Source organism: Melanerpes formicivorus, unplaced genomic scaffold (assembly GCF_026170545.1).
Source record: "Melanerpes formicivorus ecotype bairdi unplaced genomic scaffold, bMelFor1.0.p_v2 SCAF_1, whole genome shotgun sequence".
Lineage (NCBI taxonomy): Eukaryota > Metazoa > Chordata > Aves > Piciformes > Picidae > Melanerpes > Melanerpes formicivorus.
In genome coordinates, this window is record NW_027142353.1 from 58,686,663 (window position 1) to 58,697,605 (window position 10,943).

The 10,943-nt window shown below is 43.1% G+C and overlaps 1 protein-coding gene across 3 annotated transcripts in view; it reads right to left on the reverse strand.

The window, feature by feature from the left end:
- The window catches only part of ELMOD1 (ELMO domain containing 1), a 58,787-nt gene extending 55,472 nt beyond the window's left edge, over nucleotides 1-3,315 (reverse strand). For 2 of the 3 annotated variants that reach the window (XM_068144814.1, XM_068144794.1), the window contains exon 1: nucleotides 3,140-3,314. The gene's annotated coding sequence lies outside the window, so the exon portion shown is untranslated. Of the gene's footprint in view, nucleotides 1-3,139 lie in introns of all 3 variants that reach the window. The other variant, XM_068144805.1, reaches the window with a different exon arrangement.
- Between the last annotated feature and the right edge of the window lie 7,628 nt (nucleotides 3,316-10,943).

Consider the following 10,943-nt stretch of genomic DNA (forward strand, 5'->3'; position numbering starts at 1 on the left):
GACTACTCTTTCTATCGCCTGGCAGGAACAAGCAGCATTTCCACCTCAGGCTCAGGCTTGGCAAATCCCGCAGCACAGCTCAGCACTTGGGCACAGTTATATGGCTGAGCTTGAGTTACACAGGTGCTGAGGATGCTAAGCCCCAACTGTGGCCTCAGTTCTGCACTATCAGAACCATTCTCAACATTGCTTTACATTTAGTTTCACTTTATTTTTCCTTACTTTATCCTTCTTCCCCTATTGCAATCTTTCCCTGTGGCTTCCTTCACAGTATTACAGCAAACCCTACCCTGAAGGGGTATCCAAAGCTTGCATTCAAGGAGGGTAACATATTTCATGCAGTCTTTTGGTCTAGATCATCAAGTAAAGATTTCAAAGGAATGTCAAATAAAACAAACTTTCCAGTCAAGAAGGCTGTGCAGATGTTCATAAAAAACCAAACCCAAACCCAAACAAAATCAGAAGAAATAGAGTCTCATAGGCAGAGGCAGTAAATCCAACAAGATTTTATCTCCAGGCACCCCAGGCTTGGTCTTCTTGCAATTTTCTGCCAATACATCAAATGACCCTTCAGGAAAAACAAAGCTTGCCTGGCTCCCTGTTAGGCACCTATGCCCTATTTGTACAGCTAAACAGAATCTTTGTTAACATTGTTACAGCTCACCATTCCTTAAATACAAGCTCTTTGGACAGCTTTAAAGTTATGTTAAATACTAGCAGCAGTCTGGAACATTTATGCAACAGCAGTTTCTCTGCTTCCATCACTGCAAGCAGCAGCAAAACTCCGTTTCTGCAGCAGAGATGATAGATAACAAAATAACCACCTAACACAACATCACCCTGAAGCTTCCCCTCTTAAGTATAGCTTAGCTCAAGGGACTGTAATTCCCTGACAAGAGTGACAGAAAGATGTTTGATCGGAGGAAATCTTTGGGTTCACAAATGTCAATGCAGCTAATGCGATGCTGTCCCACGGCTAATAAAGCCGTGTCTCAAGAGCTGATCAGGGACAGTATTTGTAGACACTGGTTACATGTTTAGGCCTAGCAAGTTTTTAATACTAGCAGAACATGTTTTACTGTGTATCAGTGAACCTCCAGAGAATTTACAAATGTATTGTCTTACAGGATTTTCTAATTGTTTAGTGATTCCCTGTAAGTATTTTCTACCAGCTTTCTGTCTAGAGTGACACATACAGCATCTGATGCTGTCACATGATTTCACTCCTGAAAATCATAGGCTTCCTATCTCCAAGCATCTGTTAACCTTGGTGATAAGTCAATTGCTACAGCAACGTGTTTTTGCATTAGTTTTAGTTGAAATATTGCTCAAAACCAATATTTGTATTATGAGAATTGAAAAGCCAAAAGATATTTCCACGTGTAACTTCACCTGTTTGGTTTGGAAATGCATTGGTCCACATTTTTTAGGAAGTGAGAGAAAAGCACTCTCCTCAGAAAAGGCAAGACTCCCCTGTACTAAATTTTATCCTTGGTAGATTTCTGTCACTTCTCTTGATCTTTCTAGTGCTCTGTGACCCTATTATTTAAGATCATTGAGTCCATCTAACTCTACCAAATCTGATGCTAAACCATGTCCCTCAGCAGTATATCTCTGCATCTTTGAAACACACCTCCTGAGACTGAGATTCAACCTCCTCCCTGGGGAGCCTGGAAATTTCTGATGCAGATGGCAATTCATTCCATCCCATCTATTGATTTTTCATATACTGTGTCTCTAGAACTAATTTCTTCATTTCTTTTTCAAGACCTGGATGGTCCCGATGAATGATTTCTCACTATGTGTTAATCACCCCATTACCAGAGTTTGACATTCCAGTGTCTGTTTGTTGTGCAATCCAGTATGGAATTTATATCAATGCTTGCTTCCTGGTTTATTCTATTCTCTTCTCGTCTCTGTACTTGCACTTTTCTAAATATGCTAAATAGACGTAAGATGCAACACCTACAAAATTACTGCGCACAATGAGTCTTTGCTGTTCTCATCCTAGGGAGACAAGATGTTCTTATCACAAGCAGGCTCAACTGCTTCAACTATTCATGGAGCTAGCAGTACAAAATAATGTTCTTTAAAAATGCATAACAAACCCCTTTGAAACAGAAGGCAACGCTAAGCTTGCTGTAGTGCACAGGGATGATGAAGGATTTAAGAGATGACGTTTCTTCTGTTGGACCGCATTTTGGGATAAATTAGGATAGCAGGGAAGGGGGAACAGAAGAGATAAGAATGAAAACTTGGATTTACTGAAGCATGCAAGCCACAAAATAAATTTCTTTCAGTTTCTAAAATGGCTCCTTTGTTTCAAACACAAAAAAAACCCAGCTTGTTGTGATCTGACTGTTGAGTTGACTGAATTGGGACAAGGGTGTTTTTCTCCCCCTCCTACTTCTGCCATATGCTTTAGCTACTCTTTTTTAGCCATTTTAATGGAAATGTTAAAAAAAAAAGCAGAAACGGAAAGACAAAGAGAAACGTAAAAGACTACAAGCATCAATCCTAGAGTTAACTCAGGAGCAAGTGTAACTTCAATACACAATGGCCTGCGGGGGGATGATGAGGAGGCAGGGAAGCAAAGCATGCCATTAAAAAGAAATAAACCAAAATCATCATTAGCATGTCCACATATCGGTGTAGCTGAGATCCACAGACCTCTGGAGATCTGCCAGGCACAGCGGTGGGGCAAACCAGGCCGGGCTGTTGGGGCAGGGCTCAGAGCCCACTGCGGAGCCGCAGAGCCATACCCCGGCTGCAGCCCAGCGCCGGCCTCCCGCGGCCGCCCCTTATACGAATTACAAAGGATGGGACGTTGAAAAAAAACCAAACCAAACAAAAAAATTAAATCAATCAACCAAAAAAACACCAACCCCAAATGTACACACCACCACCCTCCTCCCTAGCTTCCTCCCAATTTCCTCCCGCCGCAAGGGAGAGTCCCGCAAAGGAGAGTCCCGCATTCAAAGGGCAAAACTTCGCTCCCACCACTGTGCAAAGATTGAGGGGTGGGGGGGAGAGTGCGTGGGTGTGGGGTGTGCGGGCAGCACAAGAGGCTGCGATGAGATGCCGGCAGCCACCTCCCGTCGCTAAGCGACCCGCGGGCCCGCCGCCGCCGTGCACTCACCGCTCTGCTCCGCGCCGCTACATCCCCGCTGACGCGGCGCAGCCGCTGTCCCGGGCCGTCCTTCCTCACCGCCGCCTTGATCTGGGTCACCCGGAGCGAAGGTGAGGAGGAGGAGGAGGAAGGCGGGTGGCGGTGCCGCCTACCGGCGAGCGCGGAGGGACGTTGCGGCGGGGCCTGAGCCCGCCCCGTGGGGTGGGGAAGGGGCCGGGGACCGGTGGCGATGGGTACCCGGGGACTGAACGCTCCTCCGTGTGCATTGCATCCCTGCGTGCCCGTCTCCGCCGGCCCCCGGCCCCTTCCCTCGCCAGAGCTCTGTTTCAGCAGCCTCTGCTATAGCTTGAGCGATCCATCAGCGCCCAAGCTTCAATGCTTGAATGATGGGCATTAGACTGCAGCTTTGATACCTCGTCTCGTAGTTCCATTATGTTTTGCACGTTGAAGCAAGGTTTCAAGCTTAATTTCATGCATCACTGCAACCAGAAAAATAGTCCTTTGTCCCATCACAGAATGGTAGGTCTAAAGTTCATCCATTCCAATACCCTGGTAGAGCAGTATCTCCTAGAGTAAACCACAGGAACACATCCAGGTGGATTTTGAATGCCTCCAGAGATTGAGACAGCACAACATTCTGTGGGCAGCCCCTTCCAGAGCTCTGCCACCCTCCTGTGTTCCAGTTTGCATTCACTGCCCCTTTTTCTGCTACTGGACACCACTGAGACAAGTGTGGTTCCATCTTCCTGACATTCACCCTTTAGTTCCTCAGTAATTTCCAATGAATTCTACCCACACTGCCTGTTCACTGATGCATCCTCTCACTTCCTGAGCCTCTCAGGAACGAGTGTTAGTGCTCTGGCACTAGGTTTAAGGAGCCACAGCAGGTCAATATATCTCTGAACACAGCAAGCCCAATATTGGGGAACTTTTCAGGAGCTTCAATTGCAGAGTTAAGTTATGCTTCCCAAAATAGCTTTGTGAACAGAGCTTTGTGAGACCATTCATAATCATGCAAGACACATCTTGGGCATAAAAAGTCAGACCCGTGCTACAGAACTAGCCCTACCTTCCCAGATGCCATACTCTGTCCACAAATGTGGAGGAATTGAAAAGTTAAGCTGGGAAAGGTTATTGACACTAGTCCTTTACTATTATGGCAAATTTAGAGAACCAGATCAACAGATTTGGACTTTCCAGATGGTCTCCTGCCTGTTCTCTGGAATCACATAGCAGTACACAGCTACTGTGTAGTCCTGCAGTGGCCATAAATTGAGTCTGCAAAGGCAAATTGCAATTCAGTGTACCTATTCACTCAGTGTCTTGGGACAGAAGCTACCTGGATTACAATGCCTCCTAAATTCATCATCATTGTTCTCATGGGAAATTGAGGCAAACCAGCATTTTAAAGCTTAGAGGGGTCTGGATAAAAAAAACCCCAACCAGCTCTTTTGATTATAAGTAGTTACAGAGCATTTTACTATGCCGTACTTTCCTTCTAAGGGCATAATTGTTTTTGATTTATGACAAATGAAAGAAACTCCATGTCACAGAACACATATCCTGTGCTTAGATGTGGCAATGAAAGGCATCCTAGAAAAAAATAGACACAGGACTCCACAAGTTGAGCAATGTCACACTTTTCCAGCAATAGCTCATAGAGCCTGCTGTGCGTAATAAAAACCACCAAGGTCACCTGCATGATTAATTTAGTGTGGGAACGAAGGTGACAGAAACAGCAGAAAAAAATCAGATAGCAACATACCTAGCTCAGATATTGGTGGGAAAAAATATATAACAATCAAAGCTCAAGTCCCCCATTATTTTGGATGGAAGCTCCTGTTGTTGCACAATTTACTGATAAGGACAAGACTGATAAAGAGTACATGTGCTATGCCCTTGTGAAGAGCCTAATGTGTTTTGATACCATCCAGCACTTTTCTCAGAAGACATGCCACCCAAGCATCATTAAATGCACCATAAAGAGTTACACTGTAGTTAATGTTTTTATGGGTTTATTTTGTTTTCTTTTTATAACAAATAACAATTTTAATTTTCTCATAACACAGATGATGGCAGAAATACTTCAGCAATACTTGTTTGGTATTTTTAAACTGAAAACAGGCAAGAGAAAGAATACACTTTACCTAACAATCTTAGCAGTCCCAGACTGGTCTTGAAAGTTCTAGGAAGGATAGATGGAGAAGGAATAAAACCAACCACACCCCTTCCTTCCCCACCCCCTTATACATAAGGAAATGTCTTACCCCAGTTTTACAAAAGCTATAGCCCTTATTATCAATCTGTTCAGGTTTTACTCAGGGTGAAGCAGGTTATTCCCAGCATAATTTCAAACCTTTCAATCTTCCCCACCTGCCCTGGGCATCAGGGAACCCTTGTGTCAGCTGGGTATTATCAGAATGTGATGAACCATACCCTCGTCTTTGATCTACTCACAGTTTTCCTAAGACCTGTGGATCAGCTGAAATTTTTTATTTTTCATGTCTTAGCATTTGATCTTCTGGCTCTATTAACCCAAGCAAGATTTAAGAGACCATAATACTTTATGGCAACTGGTGACAGTGCTGTGCATTTAGAAGAAAATTGCTGTAGTGGAAGCGTATTGCTAAGTGTAATGATACCTGTGATATTAAAGGAACAATAGTGGATTAAGTATTGCAAGACCAGCTGCTGTGTTTCTTTATTACTTTGCCTGAGCTCATCAAACTTTTTTAGCTTGTGTGGAAAATATTTGAATTAAAAACTCTATGGCTTTCCTACTGCAACATACGAAGTCTGCTTTTGATTTAGATAGCTATTTGCCCTCACTCCCTAGGAAAAGGCACCTCACCTTGTTTCTGAATTGGAAACCCACATGTTTATATGAAACTGTATGGGGTCTTGGTGTTAGACCTCTGCAAGAAATGACCAAACACTGCTATGTCATGAAATGGAGCCTTTATAAAGCCAGTAGCAAGAAAAAATCATAGAATCATAGAATAATAGAATCAATAAGGTTGGAAAAGACCTCAAAGATCATCAGGTTCAACCTGTCACCCAACACCTATGACTACTAAACTGTGCCTTCAAGTGCCACGTCCAATCCCTTTTTTAACACCTCCAGGGACAGTGACTCCACCACTTCCCTGGGCAGCACATTCCAACTGCCAATTACTCTTTCTGTGAAGAACTTTCTCCTCACATCAAGCCTAAACTTTGCCTGGCGCAGTTTGAGACTCTTGTTCTGGTGCAGGGAGTGCTGTCATTAGTGAGTCTGATGGTAACTACAGCTTTTGTTCACAGAAGAATCGAACTCAGATTACCTTAGGTGTAGGATGTCATCAAGTAAACATCTAGGGATGTCTTCTGGGAGGTGTTATACGATCCAGCTGAATGAGATGTTCAGTTAAAGGTGCAGATAGGAGGACAATTTTGTTTGAGCATGGATCACCTACCATATGAGGATAGGCGGAGAGATTTGGGGTTGTTCAGCCTGAAGAAGAAAAGACTGCAGGCAGGGAGACCTTATTGCAGCTTTCTAGTACTTGAAAGGGGCCTAAAAGAAAGATGAAGTATTGTTTACCGGGGAGTGTACTGATAGGACAAGGGGTAGAGAGGGTAGATTTAGATTAGAAAGAAATTATTTACATGAGAGTGTTGAGTATATAATGTGGTATATAATCATATATATACATGTTGGGATTTAATGGGTGGGATCTGTGGTTTACTCCCCATTATGAGCAGTGTTTAGGTAGTGAACATTATCCTGGATCGGGTGATTCAATCATGCATTCCTCTAGTTGGTCTCCATTCACATGCAAGTAGGTGCTGATTCCATTCCCAGGACAGTATCCTGTGTATAGGACAGGTGTATGGGGACTTCCCTGCAGATATCCTTCTCCCCCAAAATGCATTCCTGCAATTGAGCTGCAGAACACTGCAGAAGTATGTTATAGAGAACCATCCTGCTGTGGGGTGACAAAATTAGAATAAACCTTTATTAGAATAAACCAAACCAGGTTGGAAGAGACCTTCAAGATCATCGCGTCCAACCCATCAACCAATCCAACCCACCCGAACAGCTAACCCATGGCACCAAGCACCCCATCAAGTCTCCTTCTGAACACCTTCAATGATGGCGACTCCACCACCTCCCCGGGCAACCCATGCCATAGCGCAATCACTCTTTCTGTATAGAACTTCTTCCTAACATCCAACCTGAACCTCCCCTGGCGCAGCCTGAGACTGTGTCCTCTTGTTCTGGTACTGGCTGCCTGGGAGAAGAGACCATCATCCGCCTGTCTACAACCTCCCTTCAGGTAGTTGTAGAGAGTGATAAGGTCACCCCTGAGTCTCCTCTTCTGCAGGCTAAGCAACCCCAGCTCCCTCAGTCTTTCCTCACAGGGCTTGTGTTCCAAACCCCTCACCAACTTTGTTGCTCTTCTCTGGACTCGTTCCAGCAAGTCAACATCCTTCCTAAACTGAGGGGCCCAGAACTGGACACAAGACTCGAGGTGTGGCCTAACCAGTGTTTCTAATCTCTAGCTTCTGTATTTTTTTTTTTTTTCTTAAGAAATCTGGTTCCCCAAACTAAAAACTATTTTCTTGCTATCTATTGATAGTGTCTATTGCAAGAATCACGGTGATTTTGTAATTATTGTCATGTTTCAAATGTATGTCAACACTCTACAGAATTGTCCTGAGAGGCTGTGTTACGTGGCTCTCGTGCACTGATAGAGCAATCTGCACACAACCTTTATGATCAGTTCTAAAACCTCTCTCCTTGGTATTTTGTTCATTTACACTGCCACACTTTGCTTCAGTCACATTTCTTTGACTGAAGATTTGGTAAAGTTTAACATGGGAGACAATAACAAGAGCATGTAGATGATGATAGCATGAAAGATGAAGTATGTCAGGCTTGCTCATGTAGCCTTTAGAGAGATGACAGCTAAGTGAAGCAGCCAGTATGTTCATTTAGTTTACCCGTTTCTTGAAGGAACGAATTTTGCCAGGCAGGACTTTCTGTATGAATCAAGAACATTTAATGTGATAATGTTTTAATTTAAATAATTCTGTTTGATATTTCTATACAGAAAGAGTAAAATAAAGTGCTGTAGATGTGAATTTTAAATACATACATGCCTTTTTATCTTAACAGCAGTGAGCAAGCTTGAATATACTGATTAACATCAGACTGCATCCTAATCTTCACTTAAAATATCTACCAACCATTTTATGTCTGTGTGAAAACTAAAGATTTACACTTGTAATAGAGAATTTCATAGTATCATAGTATCATTCAGGGTTGGAAGGCACCACAAGGATCATCTAGTTCCAACCTCCCTGCCATGGGCAGGGACACCCCACACTAGATCAGGCTGGACAGAGCCTCAGCCAGCCTGCTCTTAAACACCTCCAGGGACGGGGCCTCGACCACCTCCTCGGACAACCCATCCCAGGGTTTCACCACTCTCATGGGGAAGAATCTCCTCCTCATATTCAGCCTGAATCTCCCCACCTCCAGCTTCATTCCATTCCCCCTAGTCCTATCACTACCTGAGATCCTGAGAAGTCCCTCCCCAGCCTTCCTGTAGGCCCCCTTCAGATACTGGAAGGCCACAATGAGGTCACCTCGGAGCCTTCTCTTCTGCAGACTGAACAGCCTTTGAACAAGCCTGGGGGGGAAAAGTGATGTGGTAATCCTTTATTTATACTGGTAATTCTTATGTATTCTTCCATTCTTCTCTTCAGTTATCCTCTGCCATTAATCAGATCTATACTCTGAATGCATATGTTACATTTCAGGCAAGAATTACAAAGTGTTACAAAAACAATGATTCATGGACATTCACAATCCTTGGCAAGTTGGGTAAATATTTATATAAATGTCATGCAGATTGGCAAACTGAGTCAGAGAGAAGTAGTGTTTGTGAAAAAAAAAATCCACTAAGTTTGGCTAAATGTTCTTTTTCTTCACCCCCCACCCCAACTCAGTCAAAAAAATTACATCTTCTGTTTTTCAGATGTGTTGTGTGTGCATACAGATACAGAGAAGTCAATGAAAACTGGGTAACAAGAGCAGCAAGTGGGGTGACCCAAGTAACTGACCATGTTTTCCTGCAGAAAATTGTAACATGTGGTTGCATGGCTATACTTCCAAAGCACGTGAATCCATTGTATGACCACCAGCTGATGAGACTTCCTGAGATGATGTCTGAAAGGAGATTAAAGGATGCAGTCCCAGACTAGGGAATGAGGGGTTTGGAGCAAAAGCCCTATGAGGAGAGGCTGAGGGAGCTGGGGTTGTTTAGCATGGAGAGGAGGAGGCTCAGAGGAGACCTTATTGCTGCCTACAACAACCTGAAGGGAGGTTGTAACCAGGTAGGGGTTAATCTCTTCTCCTGGGCAACCAGCAACAGAACAAGAGGACACAGTCTCAAGCTGCACCATGGGAGGTTTAGGCTGGATGTTAGAAAGAAGTTCTTCACAGAAAGAGTGATTGGTCATTGGAATGTGCTGCCCAGGGAGGTGGTGGAGTCACCATCACTAGAAGTGTTTAAGAAGAGACTGGATGAGGCACTTGGTGCCATGGTTTAGTTGATTAGATGGTGTTGGATGATGGGTTGGACTTGATGATCTCAAAGGCCTTTTCCAACCTGGTCTATTCTATTCTATTCTATTCTATTCTATTCTATTCTATTCTATTCTATTCTATTCTATTCTATTCTATTCTATTCTATTCTATTCTACATTGCAATATTCTCTCCAGTCTCTCTGAAGGCACTGTAGATCTCACTTAAGACAGAAATTCAATATTTAGTTCTCTATATGTAAGCAATACTGTGCCTTTAAAAATCAATTTTTCAGATTGTGTCTGGACTACAAGCACTGTATCCTTAAAATGTATTGATTGATGAGGTAGAAAAATTCACTGCCTCTGGTATTCCATGATTGTCCTTATGATACATTTATACCCTGAAGATACAACTGTGAGAAATTATGGTTTCCAGGGATATGCAGGAAAGCAGAATGCCTGCTCGGTGCAGATATCAGGGAGGATCCCTGTGTAGGGTTACATTGCTTTCTGAATGCCTGCCAAATCTGAACTGCTTGTGACAGAACTGTTTTTTTCCAGGTTAGTGTAAGATTTTGACTATAGGGTCACAAGAGAATAATACAATTCAATCAATAATTAAAACAAAACAAAAGTTCCTGCCTTGTCATGGAACACAGTCATAAGACCAAGAACAGAAAGCAAAATATGTGCAAGGCTTTGAAGAAGAGATGATAATATTCAGGAAAACAGAAATATTTTGTTTGAATCTTCCTAACAATGTTGCTTTCAAGGCTAAACTAAATCTTGTGGTGATGGCTTCAGTGGCTGGAGAGAACAGTGTTTTGCAAGGTTCTTTCAGTACTTCATATTCTTTTTCTGACACTCTGAAAAGTGTATGAGACCGGTACAAGAAGACCTTCCCTAGACTTTGCCCAAATTGCAGAGTAACTGTCACCTGGGCAGTGAAAGCAGCAGTTCCTGTTCAGCAGAGAGCTAACAGAGAATTCAGGATTTTTTTTGAGATGTGTTTCCAGCAGTGGCTTTTGGATATAATAATCTCCAGGCCTCTGGTAGATGGTGCATGGACATGTGTTATTGTAGTACTATAGCACTTTCAAACAAACCTGCGATGATAGAGGTGTATATGAGAATCTGACAGTGGCTTGTTGCTCCAAACTGCATGACCAGAGCTCTCCTTGTTCTATAGAGTGGAAATGCCAGTAGTATTCTTCCAGCAGTAAAAGCATGGTTTTG